The sequence below is a fragment of the Cynocephalus volans genome, chromosome 7 (genome assembly GCF_027409185.1).
Source record: "Cynocephalus volans isolate mCynVol1 chromosome 7, mCynVol1.pri, whole genome shotgun sequence".
NCBI classification, from domain to species: domain Eukaryota; kingdom Metazoa; phylum Chordata; class Mammalia; order Dermoptera; family Cynocephalidae; genus Cynocephalus; species Cynocephalus volans.
The window spans coordinates 108536734-108547466 of NC_084466.1; positions in this window are offsets into that span (position 1 = coordinate 108536734).

The following is a 10733-nucleotide window of genomic DNA, read 5'->3' on the forward strand; positions in this document are numbered from 1 at the left end:
CCTACACAAATCTTTCTAAACTAAAACTGACTATATCTCTCCTCTGATTACAAGTTTCAGCCCCATTTTGCCTATAGGATGAAGTCTTTGATGTGATATTAAAATAGCAAGTGCTTTCATAATTCTTGCTCTGTACTCTCCTAATGTTTTACATATGTCAACTCACTTAATCCTTACAACAGCTTCAACGTGAAGATTACTATTATAATCTCCATTTTGCAGGTGAGAAAACTGAGGCGTAGAGATGAAATAGCTCGCTTGGAGATAAACTGCTAGTATGTGGTGAAGTGGGATGTTTAAGATTTTATGTACCCCTGCTCATTCTCACTGTTTTATCTGCCTTGTTCTTTATCCTCCAGCAATGGCAAGCCACATGCCATCCTCACCCCGCCCAGATCCTCCTCCCATACTTCTCCTGCTAAAAGCTTCGTGGGGAGTGCCTTTCCCCGCTGACTCCTTGGCAAAGTCCTACTCCTCCTTTCAGACTTGGCCCCAGCATGACCCCCCTCTTCAGTCAGTCTTCCACCTCATTCCCCCTGAGTTGGCCTCAAGCTCTGTGCACACCTCCAAATATCTCAGGGGCTGCTTTGTAGTAGGTATGAGACTGACAATGGAAACCAAGATCTAGAGGTGGTCTTCAGGATCTTACTGTCATTTAGCGTAAGGAGGTAAAAAAAAAAAACAAAAACAAAAACCTCTGGAGTAGAAGGCTGACTAGTCCAGGAGACATAAGCACAGGGCACTTTGGAAGGACTTCCAAGGGTCAAGGAATCCAGGGTGTGGGGAAAACCTTCCTAGAGGAGGTGATGTTGAACCTGGGAACTCATGGATAGAAAGGAATTCACAGGGGAGACCGGGGGAAAGGAACAGGGTTTTTAGACAGAAGGAACAGTATTTGCAAGCTCAGCGCCGAGACAGCTTCTGGAAGGACTGGGGAAGTTATGGAGTGTGTTTATCTATTTACTTCTCTGTGACACTTGACTGAGCTTCTTGAGAAAGTCAAATCTGCTGTGCCTGGCTCAGGGAGGTCCCAGCAGAATTAGGCTAGAATCCAGACACTAGAATGTCTGGGCCTCTGTCTGCCCACCTGTTAAATGTAAGGGCGAGTGTGGAGATGACTAAAGTCCTTTGGATTTTCATGAGATCCTATGACCAACACAAAGAAAAGAAGGCAAGCGGGAGGGCCTCCGTCTGAGCGTCCTGGGAAGCTGGAGATGATGCTCAGGGCCCTGATGCTCACCCATTGGTGAGCAAAGACAGCATTGGGGAGGGCAGCTGTGGCAAGCTTGGCCATCCCGTACATTTCCTCCTGCAGATGGCGAGTGGAAAAGCCTCTCACCGCTGGTCCTGGGCTGTGTGCCCATCACCTGCAGAGCTGGTCTGCAAGCCACTTCTAGACGCGGTCCCTGTAGACACCTGAGAGACTGAATATACAAAGGGACAACAGCTAGGCTGTACATAAAATAGAATTCTGACTGTGAACCTGCTGCAACCAGCCCCCGAAGCCAACCTGCTAGCAACAGTAGTCAATCCAGGAAGCCAAACTACTATCTGTAGCAACTAATTCAGCAAGCCAAATAATAACCCAAACAACCAAAATTGATTAATAACTGACAGCTTCCCTAATTTTTACATAGGCTTCCAATTTATGACCAACCAGAGAAAGCCAAATGCATACCCCTAAGCAATTGCCTAGGTTGCCCACTTCTAGTTTGCCCGCCTACAGCTTCCCCATGCCAACAGCCTGAAGCCTTCCCTTTTCTCCATGGTAAAGCTTCCCCACTCCCCTGCCTGCCGTTGAGTCTCTGCCAAATGCATTTGATGGTGGCTGACTCCCTTACGAGAACAAGTTCTGAATAAATAGCCTTTGCTTGTTCTCGTTTGGGTGGACTTCACTCATTTCCACAGACTGGAAGAGGTTCTCTGAAACTCTGGAGATTCCATTTATTTTCTTCCAGTCTTGAGTCACATTCTCCTTTTCTTAGAACACTGAAGAGTGTTTTTCACCATCTGCAAACATTGACCAGGATTGGACATGTTCATCCTGGAAAGAGCACTGTTTTCTATGAGATCAGAGATAGCACCGGGATTCCCAATACTGTCATTGGTGTGACAGCCAGCAAGTCCTTTGAGCCTTCTTATATCTCCATCCTCTTACTTGTAAAATGGGACGAAGAAATCGTTGTTTGCTTAGATACTGGGCCAGACCCTGTGGTCCTCCGGGTTCACATCTAGTGGCACACCGCTCAGCACTTTCTCACTAACCCCAGTCAAAAACAAATCCGCTAAGGTATGCAGAGACTTTATTTGAAAAGACTATTGCAGTTGTAGGAGGGGACTATTGCAATAGGGAGAACACTCTGACCACAGATCTTCAAGAGTCTCAAAAGAGACCTCAGATGTGTGGTCATGAAGAACTGTTCTGTAATCTGATGGCTGGCTCAGGTTGAAGGTGAGTCAAAGTTCCAGGGCTTGTAGGGAGGGGAGAAGCCTGAATAAAGTTTGGTCAAGTCACATTAGGAGGTATTTTGTCCAGATTGCTCAGTGAAGGCAAACAATTTAGCTAATCATTTATGAGACAAAACTTGAAGGGTCTGTGTCTGGTTCTGTCCTAGGTAAACAAGGAGGGGGCATTTGCAAGTCTTACCTAGGTCACATGGGGAAGGGGGTTCTTTGCAGTAAGCTGTTTTGAAGCACAAAGTGTAGAAGGATTTCTTGACTGCTGTTTTCTAGGAGCACAGGGCTCAGGCAAAGTTCAGCATCGTCACCCATCCATGGATGAATGAATAAACAAAATGTGGTATACGCATTCAATGAAATATTACTCAGCCTTAAAAAGGAAGGGAATTCTGACACATACCACAGCATAAATGCATCTTGAGGACATTAGCTAAGTGAAAGAAGCCAGTCACGAAAAGACAAATATGGTATGATTATGTAGTACTTATATGAGATACTTAAAGTAGTCAAATTCATAGAAACAGAATGTAGAATGGTGATTGCCAGGGGCTGGTGGTAGGGGAGAGTGGGCAGTTTTTACTTAATGGATATAGAGTTTCAGATTTGCAAGATAAAAAGATTTCTGCCATCTTTGCATAACAATGTGTACAACAATATGAATGTACTTAATGTTGAACTATACACTTAAAAATGGGTAAGATGATAAATTTAATGGTATGTGTCTTTTACCACAATTAAAAAATTTTACATTTACAATAGCCAAGAGTTGGAACCAGCCCAAATGCCCATCATCAGATGAGTGGATACGGAAAATGTGGTACATCTACACAATGGAATACTACTCAGCTATAAAAACGAATGAAATACTGCCATTTGCAACAACATGGATGGACCTTGAGAGAATTATATTAAGTGAAACAAGTCAGGCACAGAAAGAGAAATACCACATGTTCTCACTTATTGGTGGGAGATAAAAATTAATATATAAATTCACACACACACACACACACACACACACACACACACACAAAAAAAAACCGGGGGGGGGAAGAAGATATAACAACCACAATTATTTGAAGTTGATACGACAAGCAAACAGAAAGGACATTGTTGGGGGGGAGGGGGGGAGGGAGAAGGGAGGGAGGTTTTGGTGATGGGGAGCAATAATCAGCTACAATGTATATCGACAAAATAAAATTAAAAAAAAAAAAATTTTACAAACTCAACATTGTCATTCCACCCTTTGGTTCAAAATTAATGAATATTGGTCCTCACTGAACAACTCAGAGGTGATCATAAATCTCCTGAATGGGGAAAATCAGAATCTAAGAAATGGTCTCCTGAGGACTCCTGTTTGTGTTGTTCCTGCAAAAGCAGTGGGACCATCTATTGAGAGGTGGTGGCACAGATCAGTTTTAGGGTCTCACTGATCAGGCATTTTATTGGAGGGATGACAAAAATGAAAAAGAGAAATATTAATATAAAGTTATATTAAAGAGCCAGGAGTTGTATCCTGTGAGTATCCAGTCCGGTGGATTCCATGAGGTCAGTGGATGAAAGTCTTCTGGTCATGTGGATTTTACTGAAGTTAAGATGTCAGTGCTCTTGGCAATGCTGTCCAAGGTCTTGGTTACTTCTCAAACAAGGGCATTCACAACTTGGGTGTTTTTATCAGACCTCCTTGGTGGCCCAGACAGTGCCTTTTTCAGAGAGAAACTGGCCCCTACATGGTCTGCGGTGGTAAGACCTTCGTGGTATATATCAAGTCATGGGGCTTTAGGTCGCTGTGCTTCCACAGATGCTGGGGGAAGTGGAAATCTACAGGCAACCTAGAGTCCCAGGGAGAATCTAGGCTGTTAGATTTTAGTTCTTGGTGACACTAAGGCAAGAGGGAGGGAAAAAAATTGGAAATGTTAATTTGGAGGGTTGTAGGTAGATATTGAAGGAAAACAAGAGTTGAAAATTTGGTAAGGTTTGACACTGTGCAAGATGACAGGATCTAGTACAGTTTATAGGTGGTAACAAAACTGGTTTTCATATCCATCAGTTATCTGCTATTTACAAAAGGCTCAAACTAGCTCCAAGACGATGAGTAGTACCAGAATCTGAACCCACAAGGATGTGCTACAGTTTTCCATCGAAACACAAAAATTTCTGTGAAGATAGCTTCCTCTTGATCAAAGGTAGTCTCAAATAAAGATTATTCTTGATCATGAAATAAAGGTAGTCTGATTAGGTTTGGCCTGATTATTTACACAGATGCAGCAAGAATGCATCTACGATTTAACACACAGGCCTTTTAAAGTTTGCTTTGCTGAAAGATTTCCTTAGGAATTTCAGAATGGACCTTTAAAATCCTCTTGCAGCTGGGAAGCCAAGCCAAAAAGTCACCATCAGATTTTATCTGCTGTACCCATAGATTTGGAGAATTCCTCTCTTCTCAAATGGCCTGTTTCCTTGGCCCACTAGAAAGAGAATTCCTTACTCATCTGTATGGCTGGGAACCCTACAAGCCAGGTACCAGGCCAGTTTTTCCAAGTAGGTTTTGTAAGCATTGGCTCCATAAAGTTAAACTTAGTTTCTTAAAATTTACTGATCATATCTGATTCTTTCTCAAATAGGACATTCCAAACAAAGCCTTATTCAGGATAAGCTTTGTTGTATAACCAATGTTTCCAATTATGTCCTGTCAATAAGAATAATAGATTCTTATTGAACCTATGCAAATAATTGCATTGCCATAAAAATAAGAAAACTCCATATCATTTTCTGAATTCCAGAGGAATCAGACAGGAAGAAAAAGTTAATTGTTTCATTTCTATTTTTTTAAGGCACAGTTACGTAAATTGTTATAGATAGCTTAAAAGGAAAGAGACAGTAGTTCTTTATATTCAGAAAATAGAATATTAAAGTATCAGCAACATTTCAAACAAAACCTAAATCACTCCTTATCAGTTCACACATCCTAATTCTTGCTCTGTTCTGTCTTGGGTTAGTAGTCTCAAGCACCCATTAGCTTCTTCAAAGTTACTTAAGCCTGTGCCTGTGAGTACTTGGCACAGTCCTGTCCCATGGGGTTCTGAGACCATCCTTTGTTAAAGTCGAGCACTCTGGTAGCTGATTTGCTGGTGCTTTTAGAGAAGGATCAGAATAAAACAAAAAACTATCTGTAGATGACAAAAGACTTAAAATGGCTATGATTAATTTATTAATGATCATTTTCAAAAGTGAAAGATCTGATGAGTTTATTACAAAAGCAATGCAATTGATGAGGAAATTTGGTTGTTTCTGTGGCATGTGGAAAAAAAAGTAAAGGCAATTTAAAATTAAAGTGACAATAAAAATTTTAAAGGAAAATATAAATGGTAACATGATTGTAAAGAAGCTTTGTTCTTTCACCCGTGAGAGGACGTTGCTTCCTTAAGTAATCAAAGACATGAAAAATTCAACATAAAGCACAGGAAATTAGTCTAAGACACAGAATCATTGCCTTCCAGGCAGATTTCTCAGAAGTTAAAGAAAAACCTTTACAACCTCTTAAGAAGCATATCAATAATTCAAGAAAATTTTGTCATTTAACAGAGAAAACAAATTTGTGTTACCTCAGTATAATATTTGATCCTAAAGCTCTTTTTAAGAAAATCTGTTTAATAATCCCACTCACTAAACCTTATCCATCTTTGACCATAACAAATAAAATTCCTCTTCTGTGCACCTTCTACAACTTTCCACATCTGTTGGAGTGAGCAGGACTGAAGCCATGTTAGGACCTAAAACCACATGGGCTCTAAAAGATTTTAAAAACACATGGTTTTTTTCTTGGCAGGCATTTCTCTGAGTTCCCTCTTCTCCCATGGTTATTTGATATTTTGAACCATGGTTAGGGGGCAAGATGACATTATTTAAATGAATGTAAAATTGTTTTCTAGCCAGCCTGAAGCTTCAGACTTGCACGTGCTTCCCAGACCCTGAGACAAGGACGGGAGCAGAAAGCAGATGGAGTCCTGGTGAGACCCTGCACCCGAGACCTCACATGAAGCCCTTGTTGCTCATGTCCCCTCCCTCCTGCTTTTCATTTTCCTACGTTCCATTCCCTCATCCCCCTTTTTAAAAACCCCTGAGTAAACCTGAGTCTGAGATGGCTTCAGCCTGGCCATTCTCCTCAAGTGTACCAGAGAGAGGGGATAACCTAATACATCTGCTTTTCTAACACTAACTCTTTGACTTCTGGGTCTTTCTTTCTTTCCTTCTCAAGGGGACGGGCAGCCGGACCTGAGTTCAGTAACATATCCTTTCAGATTTCATCCACATTCCTCTTCCTTATTCTGTAACAATGTCATTTTACTTTAGGACAAAATTACTTCTCTTTTCCTTAACAAAACCACATCCTGAATACCTTGCATGCAAAGTTTTCTTAGAGAGTCTTATTCACATACCAGTATATTGATCAAAACTTTGAACCACAGTAACTTCTATTTCACAGAGAGAACTATGAGGTGAATACTTCTTAACTCTTATATGCCAGCATTTTGTAGCAGAGCTTATGAGTATACCTCTCACAACTTTTTATAGCCATGTATATCCTTACAGTACAACTTCTCAAGGTGGTGGCAAAAAAATATCCAGAGCCTTAAAATTATGATAGTAATTCATATTTTAATATTTTATCTTACTAGAAATGTGCCATTGACTGCAGGGAGTTGAGGGGCTGGTGTGGGATGGGGAAGGTACGGCAGGGGTGGGTGGAGGCGTGGAGGAAGTAGAAGTTTGAAGGCAAAAGACCAAACAATTCAACGGAAGATCCAATTTAGTAAAAAGGAGGAAGAAGGAGTTGGCAGGGGGTGGAGAAGGGCTGGGAAGGGGCAGGTTTTAGATGAGAGCCAGATGGACAATTTCCAGGCCTCCCAAAGAGGCCACTGAATTTCCAAATGGTCTTTCATGCAATTTGGCCATTACTGAAGATATTGTGTGGAATTAGTGCCATGATGGCAAAGCATGTGTTGAGTGGAGAAGAGGGCAGAGGATGCCAGACGGAGGGGGACTTACTGTTATGGGTCAAATCGTGTCCCCAAAAGGTATACCAAAGTCCTAACCTTGGCACCTGTGAATGTGGCCTTATTTGAAAATAGGGTCTTTGCAGAGGTAATTAAGTTAAAGATGAGGTCATTAGGGTGGGCCCTGATCTGATATGACTGGTGTCCTTGTGAGAAGAGAAGATGGCAACATGTGGGGAGAAGATGGCAGATACTGAAATGCTGATGCTACCAGCAAAGGAATGCCAAGGATCACCGGCAGCCACCAGAAACTAGGAAGAAGCAAGGAGGATCTCCCCCGAGAGCCTTCAGAGGGGGCAGGGCCCTACTGCCACCTCGATCTTGGACTTCTGGCCTCCGCAACGGTGAGACAACACATATCTGTTGTTTTAAGCTGCCCAGTTTGTGGTATTTTGTTATGGAAGCCCTAGGAAACTAATACAGTTAGTTATTCATGGGATTAGTTATTACATCAGACATACGACCTTAGAGGAGACAGGAAAGAGTCCTGCTCAAATGCTCCTTGCCCATTCCCCATCCAAATAATCCTCCCTTGTTCAATCCTTAGTTAAGGAGACCAGGGGACTTCTTTGAAAAATCTCTGCTGGGAGAACCAAGAAGAAAGTAGAACCAGAGCAAACTCTCCTTGCCTCAAAGAATCAAAAGTAAGTACTAAGCAGGTTACAACAAACTAACTCGCAAAGCACTGGGTTAGAAGTTAGGACTCAGCATTGGACATTCCCATTTCCCCAAAACACAAAGGATCTGAGAAACTAGCATTAACACTAGGCTAAAGACAGCAGGGTCCAACTCATGGTCAGTTGTTCACCAGAGATATGACACCAGAAAACTGTCAAAGAAAAACTCCGGATGTAGGTAAGGAGAGACTGTATTTGAAAAAAGTTATTCTGGGTGTTTGTCAGGGTCTGGAACAGGGAGAAGGCGGAGTGATAGGGAGTTGCTGCTCGACGCACATAGAGTTTCAGTTCTGCAAAATGCAGTTTTGGAGACCTTTTACACAATAATGTGAAAATACCTAGCGCTATGAACTGCACACTTGAAAATGGGTAAGATGGTAAAGCTTATGATATATGTTTTCTATCACAATTAAAAAAAAGACATTATAATAGGGAAAGGGGGCCTATTGCAACAGAGAAAACACTCTGACCCCAAGATTTGTAAGCATCTCAAAGATGAGCAGAAAAAACCCTTTTCTTTTAGAAGGAGGAACAAATGAGGCTGGAAAGGAGCAGGGATTGGGAGTGGGGTGAGCCGGGGTGAGCTTGGAGAGTTGAGCACGTGAAGTCTTTCTTTGTGGTCAGCTGATTTGGAGAGGGGTCGTCAAGGAAGGGCTTTTGGTGTTCTGGGTCGATATCCTGGGACTTTGAAGGGAGAAGGGAGAAGCTTGACTAAAGTTTGGTCAAGTCACACAGGAGGATATTTTGTCTAGATTATGAGATAAAAAATGGGAACTTAGGGGTTCTGTGTCTGGCCCTGTCCTGGGTAAGCAAGTGGCACCCACAAGTCATATAGGGAAGGGTGGTTCTTTGCAGTAAGCCTTTATGGAACACGACCGGGTTTTTGGACATTGCTCTTTTCCAGGAACACAGGACTCAGGTTCAACGTTGCCAGCCCCTGCAACCGCTGTCCCTCCCTTCCCCAGTCCTCACTCTGGAAGTCTCACTTGCAAGGGCTCAATAAGTAGGAGCTATTGCTTGTATGTTCCTGGCACCCTGCTGAGGACATGGCACACCTTATGTCACTTATTCCTCAGAATAACCTGATTGATTGTGTAGGTGGAGGTTTTAATTGCCATTATACAGATGAAGAAACTAAGGCACAAAAAGAGTAAATAACATGACTGACATCACATTGCTAACATTACATAGCTAATGAATTAACTTCCTAGGGCTGCCATTAAAAAAATACCATAAAGGGGGTGGCTTATAATAATAGAAATTTATTATCTCAGTTCCGGGGACTAGAAGTCCAAAATCAAGGTGTCAACAGGGCCATCTCTCTCTAAAGCCTCTGTGGGAGGATCCTTCCTCACCTCCTCCAGCTCTGGGGGTTGACTGCAGTCCCTGACATTCTTTGGCTTGTAGATACATCACTTCAATAACTGTTTCCTTTGTCATGTGGCATTCTCCCTGTGTGTCTCTGTGTCCAAATTTTCCTCTTCTTAAAGGAAGTCAGGTCATTGGCTTAGGGCCCAACCTAATCCAGTATGACCTCATCTTAACTTGATTACATCAGCAAGGCCCTATTTCCAAAGAAGGGCATATCACAGGTACGCCAAAAGGGGGACACAACCCACAACGGCTAATCAGGGGCATATATTTAGCCCCTTATTATATTCTGTTCTGAATATTCCTCAGTCGGACCAGAGTGGAGTGTTCATACCCTACGGACCGGTAAAGATCCATTGGGACTGTGATAAGAAAACTTTAGAAGGTCTATGTTTAGATTTCCTCTTTAAAAAAATTTCTGTTTGTTTTTTATGATTATATAGTACATTTACAATAGTACTTGAATATGTTCTATAAATAAAGGTACATATTCAGTGGATACTCAAAAAATTTTAAACTGATCAGAGTGTGAAAAGAAATGAAGGCCCTGTACCTGCTCTATTCCTTTTCAACTGCCTATTAAACTGGTGGTCACTGGTTTCTTAGTTTCCCTTTTTAACAATTGCCTCAGCGGAATAACACTCCACTGTCTGAGGTCTGCAGTGGGTGCTCACCCCCACCCACCACACCGTTTAGTTGAAAAAGGATTTAGTTTAAAAAAAGACAAGTTTTCAGGCCCGAGTCAGGGTGACAGGCAGCTAAAAATGGAGCAATTTTGCAAGCATTGCTCCATACAAAGATATATAACGTATCGTTATATATTTTAATAACTTTGTCTGATTGTCAGTCTTCTTTTAACATTTCAGGCAGACAGAGCCAGCGTTTAATGTAATTTAGGTCTAAAGAAATGCTGTTAATAGTCTGAACAATTTGGTGTCAATTATGGGGGTGGGGAGGGGAGACAGAAACTTGGAACTTTTTGAAATATAGCTTTTGAAAAGAAGAGAGCCATTACAAACCAGAGGCCAGGTCACGGTTACACCTTCATTCTTAATACATCAATTCTCCAGGTTCCCTTTTATGTATGATACAATTCCAAGATGAACTCCCGCACCCCCACATATACCTACAGTTTTCCAGGAATTGTTTTGGGATCCTTAAGGGAAGGAAG